Raw genomic sequence first — 8,455 nt, 5'->3', positions numbered from 1 at the left:
TTCTCTACACGCCTGTATCACTCCATTATAACTGAGAACAAATTTACTGAATATATTATAATGTAGCGTTGTAAATTTCAATAAATATATTTTTTTTAAAAAACTTACTATACTTAATACAATAGCTCAAAACTTAAAAAAAAAAAAAGTCAGTTATTTTGAAAATCTTTCTACATTATCCGAAACGAGTGGTTGACTTTTTACTATCATCGTTTCCACATAAGTATTCATTTAGCCTTAGTTCTAGGTAAAACCAAATTTGAAGCTATTTTAACAAGACAAGGAGCCTTCCTCTAAGACGCAGTCTTCTTCTCTCTCTCTCTCTCTCCACCTTTGCTTAGTGTCCTTGCAGTTTAAGGCAGCACATTTCAGCTGTGACAGCGTTATCGTCATTAAAGAGGATGTTCATTTTTTTTTCTTATTCACCATTGATCATTCCAATATCTTGGGGCCGCTTATGTTTTTCTGGCCTTTCCTCTCCCAAATTTTAGACCTCTCGCTTTTTTCCCTAGAAACACAGGTTTCACACCCGTAGGAAAAGATAGCAATATAATAGTTTTAAAAACTATTACTTGGGCATCCAAAGACATTTCCTTTGATTTTAGTATTTTTGCCATTTCATAAAAACACTTATTGTCTGCAGAGTTGAGCAAAAGTTTGCTATAACCAACAACTAAAAGCTAAAGCAAAATTAGCTGTACTTGCATTGGAAACTAAAAACTAACCGGCTAATTGTTATCTGTTTACTCATACCTAACTCTTGGAACTCAATTAGCAATTATCTGAGAGCAGCAACAAGCATTTAGTTATGAAGCGTTACGATCACGAGCTTGTGTATCGATATATTTTAATATTTCGGATTTCCAACATATCGGGGTCCCTATATATGTTTTCGGAGGTGCTAAAAATGAAAATTAAATCGACTTTGTGATCGCGCACTGGGTAACGCTATCGGTACTTTCCAAACATATAACGGAAGCGTAATATTTTAGATATCCTAAACGTTTAATCGAAACACAAGTACGTAATCATAAAATTGATTTTATTTTTATTTACAGCATCCCTGTTAAGATATTAAGAGACCCCATTATGCTAGAAATCCGATATGTTAAAATAAATCAATACACAACCGCCTGATCATAAAATCAATTTTATTTTCATTTTCGGCTCGTCCGAAAACTTATAAGGGACCCCAATATTCTAGAAATCCGAAAAGTTAAAATAAATCGATATGCAGTCGCACAATAATAAAATTGATTCTTTTCTTTACCAGAGTCTCCGAAGTCTTATGAAGGGACCCTAATATGTTAAGACGAAGTCTTAACCACTAATAGGGTTAAGGAATTGAAAATAATTTAGTTATAGCATGTTAGCTAGCGCGAAATCTTACAACTAAATTAGTTCCAGTTTTTTAGGAGAACTAATTCTGACAACTATTTAGCTATTAGTTTGTCCTTAGTTAACTAAATATTAGTTATATTGAAAGAAGATAATTGACCGTATGGAGTAAATTGTAGGATAGTTCAGATGGAGGTGAATAAAGGTTTCAATAGTAAAAGAGAACTATTTATTCTAAACCAACGTTTGAGATGAAGCATAGTCGACTTCAGCACTCCATTATGACACCCCTGCAAAGTGGGACGAAACGTTAGTTTACAATAAATTGTTCTTTTACTATTATTATCCTTGATATCTCTATTGACCACCGGACTATCCTCCTACAATCTAAATATTATCTAGCTAATGCCCAACTCTGATTGCCCGATGTGATTATTTCGGCCTGCACTTCGTTCTGATCAGTTAGGACCACTCCCAGGTAAATTCTTTATCTTTTGCATTTTTTCTGGACATATTATTTTTTATTTGTTTAGTATATTTAATTTTTTTTTAAAATAGTTATTTGAAATCTCAGTCCACCCATTATACAATCTCAACCAGCTCAAATATACCATTTAACAGATCTGTGGATATTGTTTATTTAGCATATCATATAAAAATAAATAAAATAAAATAATACTGCTCAAACTGGTCTGAGATGTTTCATTTATTTTAAATCAATTAATTTAGAGGATAAAAATACATTCAATTCAATTAGTACCTACATAACCTATTGCCTACCCAAAATCATTTTAACATTTTTATTACACACATTACTATTACAGATTTATTTTCTAATCCTGTTCATTTCTATTGTTCTAAAAATGTATATAGTTGATAAATTTGAAGGTTTCATGAATCAGCTATTCAAGTCTCCTTTTTTTCTGGATTAAGTGTGGATTTTTGTTTTATAATCTCTCATGAATAATTATCATTCACTTACTGTTAAATCCAATTTATTGTCACTTACTCTAACAAAATAAAATTTAAATGTAGTGGTTTCTTTTTATAAACATTGGTTAGTATTTGTCTATGCATATTGTAATTTTTTCTATGATTTCATTTAAGACTTAATGATTAATTAACCTTGTTTTTATACTTTAGTTCTTCAAAATATTACAACATTAATTTTGAGAAACAAGAGCTTCTAGCTTATAATTTTCAATTGAAAGTTATCTCTAAATAGAACTATGTAACACTATTAATTGTTTAAGTTTCGACTGATGACACTGAAAATTATTTAGAAGCTAAACAACTTTGTTTTGGGAGATTTCTTTGGGAAAACTCTATTTTGATCATTTAGTTTGTTTGAACATTGTCAATCCAAGATTTGCCATTGAAAGGATTTATCTTTCAACTATCACTTTATTGATAAATAACGCATTGTTTTTGTTTTTTTTTTCAACATAGTATTTATTACCCATTATTTTAACTTACCTAACCAATTTTAGTTAAAGTTTTACAATCTAATTGTAAGGTAAAAGGCATTTACTGATATTCTCGTAGTGTCAAATCATTCATGTATTCAGTATGTCTGAATCGATCATAAATATTCATTTATGTCATTGAATTTAATTGTCTTTGATCTATAAAATCACTTTTTATCCCATTCTGTCTCTTTAACCACAAATTCCATCGTCATAATTCTAGAGACTGAAGGCAGGTAATAGACTAGATTCCAAAGAGGCAGGCAATACTCTTCAGTCAGTATCAATTGTCCGACTACTTATCACAAAGCGGACAATTGGTTACACCTGAGACGTCATTATGACGTTCGGTTCGGTTTGTCGTATTTTAACATTTATTCACGTATATGCTCCAATGAATATATTTTTAAGATTAATTCTGCTGCAGATATTCTAAATTACGTTTGGAACACTTTTTTGTTGGTTTACGGCTAATTTTCTTTCCTATTCATCTGATTGGTTTGTTGAGCACATTTTTACTGATTTAAACTATAGAAACTTTTTACCAGCATGACCAGGACCAAAGTAACTTTTTAAATAAATTTATACATAGTTTGCCATAAAATGTATATTTTTTTGAGTTATACCCAAATTTTCTTCATAATCTTGTTCCAGCATATTTCAAAGATTTATGTTATACAAAAGATAAGATAAGATCCAAAAAAAATAAAGGACTTTATGCTGAAAACTTCAAGAAAATTTCATCAAAATCATTATATCCGTTTGATGGGCTAAAGTTTAGAGTAAATGATAGCGGAAAAGTTCAAAAAATAGTAAACTAATTGATATGTGACTGGAATGGCTTGTTTGTTACGTGCACTACATCTCGTAACATTAATTACGTTTAAGATCTTTGTGACTTTCTCTGAGCTAAGAGTTCGGATTGACCACCTTTTCGTACTAAGTTCATGACAAGTTACCAAAACGTTGTGGGTTTTATACCCACCTGTGGCAGTTAATATTTATTTCTCGGTAATCCCAAGAAATTAATCTTAAAACTCCTACCTCGGTTATTTTGCGGCGGTAACATCAAAGTAGCCGCCAGGGGATGGCCAAAATAACCACTAGGCCTACTTGCCGGAATAGTTTCCTCCACTAGTTACCAATACCAATTATATTCGGGTAAGAGTTTGGATGTGGTGTTTATAAACAATCATTTTTGGTCATTTGTCTATCTGTGTGTCTATGCCACACTCTAAACGGAGCCGATTTTCTGTTGTTTTTATTTGTACGATTCAGTTTCCGACTTCTGTGTATCGACCCGTACCCAATTGCTGGAAAATCTGTTTTTCTCAAAACTGTAGAGCCAAAACAGCTCAAACGATTTTGATGAAACTTGCTTTAAACACTAAACCTCGCGAAAAAGACTGACATGCTGAAGAATATTTAGAAAGATGTTGTACAAGTCATCAAACTAGCAGGATAATGATGGTCTGACCAAAATAATTGTTACAAATATTATAATGAGGAAGATTATACCACTCACCTCTTCAATTTTAGGCTTGCTTCCAACAGCACAACTGAACTTTTCTTGTTTATCTGAACATTTGCTGTTTGGGATGTCACATGTTTGGCATCGAACAGTAATCTTTGACTTCTTAGTGTCTCCACTATTATCTAAAACAGTTAAAAATATTTAAAAAGTTAAATAGTTAAAACATTATCTAGAATGCTGTAATCCAGGGAATGAAATCATTTTGGCTCATTGTTTTCAGACATTAACTAAATAAATAAAAAGGCCACTATATTCTTGAATAAGAATTTTTATTTATATTATATATAAATTTACATTTATATAAGAAATTGGGAGCTGATTATGTTCCATACGCCCATGTTTTCCCCATTTACGAAAATATCGATTTTCATCAAACTTCCCTAAAAGCCTTTTACTTTTCGTATATAACGTAGACAAGTTAGGAAACTGCTTTCCTAAAGAAATATTAAAACTATCAAGATTTCAGCTTCAGAGTGCTCAGTCAGAGGTTCTCAATTTTATTTTGTAGATTGGAATATTCTGATTATTACATAATTTTGAAAAATCATTTGACATGAAAGGGATTCTAGCTGTTAAATGAGCCTTAAGATACATTTTGCCTCGTGTATTAGTTCTCCAACACCATTTTAAGATAAGATATGTATTTGGTTCATCATGGATAATTTTACATTATATTTTCTAGAACCGTATAAATAGTTTTAAGTTTTGACGCAAATGAGTGATTATTCGAAAATTTTTAATAATTGTATTTATCTGACCGGATTTGCAACCAATTAATCATTATAAGTATCTTGTTTGGATTTAATTGAAAATTGCGAAATTCTCATAGAAATAAAAATATAACAGAAAATAGATTTTAAAAAAATAACCTTTTTAAGTTTTATTTACTTTGAGTTAAAAATCAACGTATTATTATTAAATATATTCTAAATTAATCATTTCGTCGTTCAGAAATAATTAGTTACTAAGAAATAAAATGGTAAAAAAATCTTTTTAACTCTTATTTATTTTATGTGAAAACAAGAAATTTTATTGTAGTGCTTTTAATAAGGATGAAGTATTTGATATTCAACCTGAAGCAAACTGTCAACCCTCCACCCCTCTAATGAGAGATAGTATTGTGATCAAGAAAAATTTCTAATTTGAGATTTTGACGTAAATAAATGTTTTGAGATCCCCTGAGTCCAAAAAACTAAATTTCTAACTTCTTCCCTAAATTCGACCGACCAGAAGTGCCACTGATTAGAGTCGATTTTTCACATTTATTCCATTTTCTCAAAAACTACTCTAACGAATTAGATTAAACTCGCCTGATCTGTGTAGAATGAAATGAATTTTACTATTAGTTTAAACTCATGAAATAGTCTGACCGGGTCTAAATGACAATTTTTTAAAAAATCAGCAAATTTTTAGCAATAATAAACAATGGATAAGTACTTAATATTAAATAATTTCATGAAAAGCCAAAGGAGAAAAAAAGAAAGAGGCATTCGATTCGGACGGAGATAACCGAGATGACCCGGAATTGTATTAAAACTTCGTTTCTTCATTAAGCTGTCGTGTTCTATTTAAGTCCAAAATTTATATTCGTTATTCCAACCTCAAGAAATTCTAAAATAGGAATTTGATATCAGCAGAAAAATAAAAATTATTTTTTCATCATTTTTGGCTTCCCTGATCTTTAGATTTTATTTTTTTTTCGAACCTCATAAAATTAGCAAGAGCCAACCAATCTTCACAATACTTTTGGTCGTATGTAGGTTGGTTAGTAAAATTTGCCAGATTTGCCTCAAAAAGTTTTTCCAAAAACTCCAATTCGAATTTCGTTGGATAGTAATACTTTCCCATATTATAACTCCATTTATAGTTAAATAAAAGTAAACTCGTATGTATTAGACCTCGGGATCTACGCGGATTTATGGTGCTTATGGTGCTTATTTATGGTGCTATAGATTTATGGTATTTATATTAATAAATTTTGTTGTACGAGGTAGAGTACACGAATTTTTAAATATGATTTTTTTAAAAATGTGTGTGCAATTTGTTTCATTTCGGTTTATTAAGACAGAAGATTACCCCCAAAACGTTGGTTTTCTATAATATATTTTTAAAAAGAAAGGAAAATAAAAAATATGGAGTTTATTTTAATTTTTTTTTTTAAACTTATAGAATATACGAATCACAAAAGATTTATTTTATTGTTTTCTTTAAGGAATAGAAATATCACAATTTCGCCCCAAACATCAATGATTAAATTTTATAAAATACATTTAAAATTATTCATCTTAAAGAAAATTTAATTTCGATCAATGGTATCGAAAGCACTTTTTTGTGGCCCACAGACTAGGTTTGACAAAGTTGTTTCCGAAAACAAAACCCATCAATTTTGAATCTCTCTGCGGTTTATAGCGGTAGATAGAATTTTTGTATTCTTTATCTTGAAATACAATATCTCGAAATTGTAGATTGCATTAATTTTTTTAAACATGTAACCTATGTATGTACCCAATGAAATACATGTGGTGGATTACCTTTTCGTTGGACGATGCAGGAAATACAGTTGGTCGAAAAAGGTCCATTGCTCTCAGAACAAGTGCACTTCGTTTGCGCTCTGAAATCTACCAGAGTAACAACGAAGAGAATCAAGATTGTTCTCATACCTCAGGATCTATAACTATTAAATTCTTCACAAAAACAAAAATATAGTAGTAAAATAATGTCACATTAGTTTGGTATAATTTTCTTAGCTCTTAGCCATATTCTATAATTTATAAAATAATTTTATTTATTGTAATTTATTCAAATTAATCCCTGGATTTTGATATAAAATTATGGAGAATAAATCCAAGTGTTGATGTGGTACCGATATAAAAATCAATTTAGTTCCTATTGTTTAATTTCTCTGCTACCAATACTATTTCCAAATGATTTCTTAGGGCTGGTTAAGCAATGTTTATGTAACAGTGGTTCCCAAGCAAGAAAAATCTGCACACCGCTTTGCTGAAAACTGGATCATGTGCGGCCTACCCCACTCATGGCTTAGAGGAAAGGAAAGTACTGATCGGAAAATATTTGAAAATTTGGTGGTTTAAAAGTGTATTTTGAGTCGCTTTTATTGTCCATTTGACATTTTTTATTGTCTGTTAAAACCTTTCACCTAACACTCTAACATCAGTTAAGGTAATTAATGAAATAGAACTAACAATAAATAGCCACATGTGTTGCCGGACCCCAAGGCTCTCACGGCCCACTTATGGTCCGCGGACCACCGGTTGCAAACCACTGTTATGGAAAGTAGCAACATAAAACAACACGACTAGAGTAAAGATCTTGCATAATTGCCGAAAAAATATTTTATACCTCTTCAAAAATAACAAGTAAAAAATATAATAAATACAGAAATGTTTTAAAGTAAAAACCATTTTATTATTACGAATACCGTAATAATAATCACTAAACGATTATCATATATTTCATAAGGCGTAAAAATCAAATACGCAGAATACTGAGACAAACTGTACCGACGTTTGCTTACTAAATGTTGGCAAGTATTTTGAATTTGCGGTGACAAAGGGGCACAAACTTTAGAAAGTGTGAAGTAGTATATTTTAAATCTATAATTCCCAGCTTTCTTTGCTTATCCACTCAACTGTATTTCATATAACTTTTTCACAATGAATTAATATTTTGTGAATGGAAGGAAACATTTTAAACACTCGATACTGCTTTAACTTTAACCCATACTTGGTCACGTCGGGTCATTTTCGAGCCATGCTAATTAGTTAAATGACTCGATGCGATAAGTTAACGGTTACAATCAACTCTTTTGCATGTTCATTGAGTTTATCCATGGATTTCAGTTACCTTTAATAAGATAAATAAACGGTAAGTTTGTTTTCGTTGTTTTTTTTTTTAGTTAAAGATTAGTTAGTAAATGCGAAATAGAAATATAATAACTCCAAGACATACAATACTTTTTATATTTCTTTTTAAATCTATTATATATATATATATACATAATTTACTTTAATATACATTCGATTATAATTTTCGTTTGAATAGTTAAATTAAATTAGAAAACCTTTACTCCCTGATTAATAACTGAAAAATGAGAAAA

At 30.3% G+C, this 8,455-nt stretch overlaps 1 protein-coding gene across 1 annotated transcript in view; it reads left to right on the top strand.

Moving 5' to 3' along the window:
• Positions 1–1,725: 1,725 nt before the first annotated feature.
• LOC106690034 (uncharacterized) overlaps positions 1,726–8,455 on the top strand; it is a 24,550-nt gene continuing 17,820 nt past the window's right edge. Inside the window, exon 1 of the mRNA XM_014435292.3 lies at positions 1,726–1,816. The gene's annotated coding sequence lies outside the window, so the exon portion shown is untranslated. The remainder of the gene's footprint in view (positions 1,817–8,455) is intronic.

The sequence above is a fragment of the Halyomorpha halys genome, unplaced genomic scaffold (assembly GCF_000696795.3).
Source record: "Halyomorpha halys isolate HHAL.00 unplaced genomic scaffold, Hhal_1.1 Scaffold1558.1, whole genome shotgun sequence".
NCBI classification, from domain to species: Eukaryota; Metazoa; Arthropoda; class Insecta; order Hemiptera; family Pentatomidae; genus Halyomorpha; species Halyomorpha halys.
Note: the sequence above shows the minus strand (reverse complement) of the source record. Positions and strands in the feature narration are given on the sequence as shown.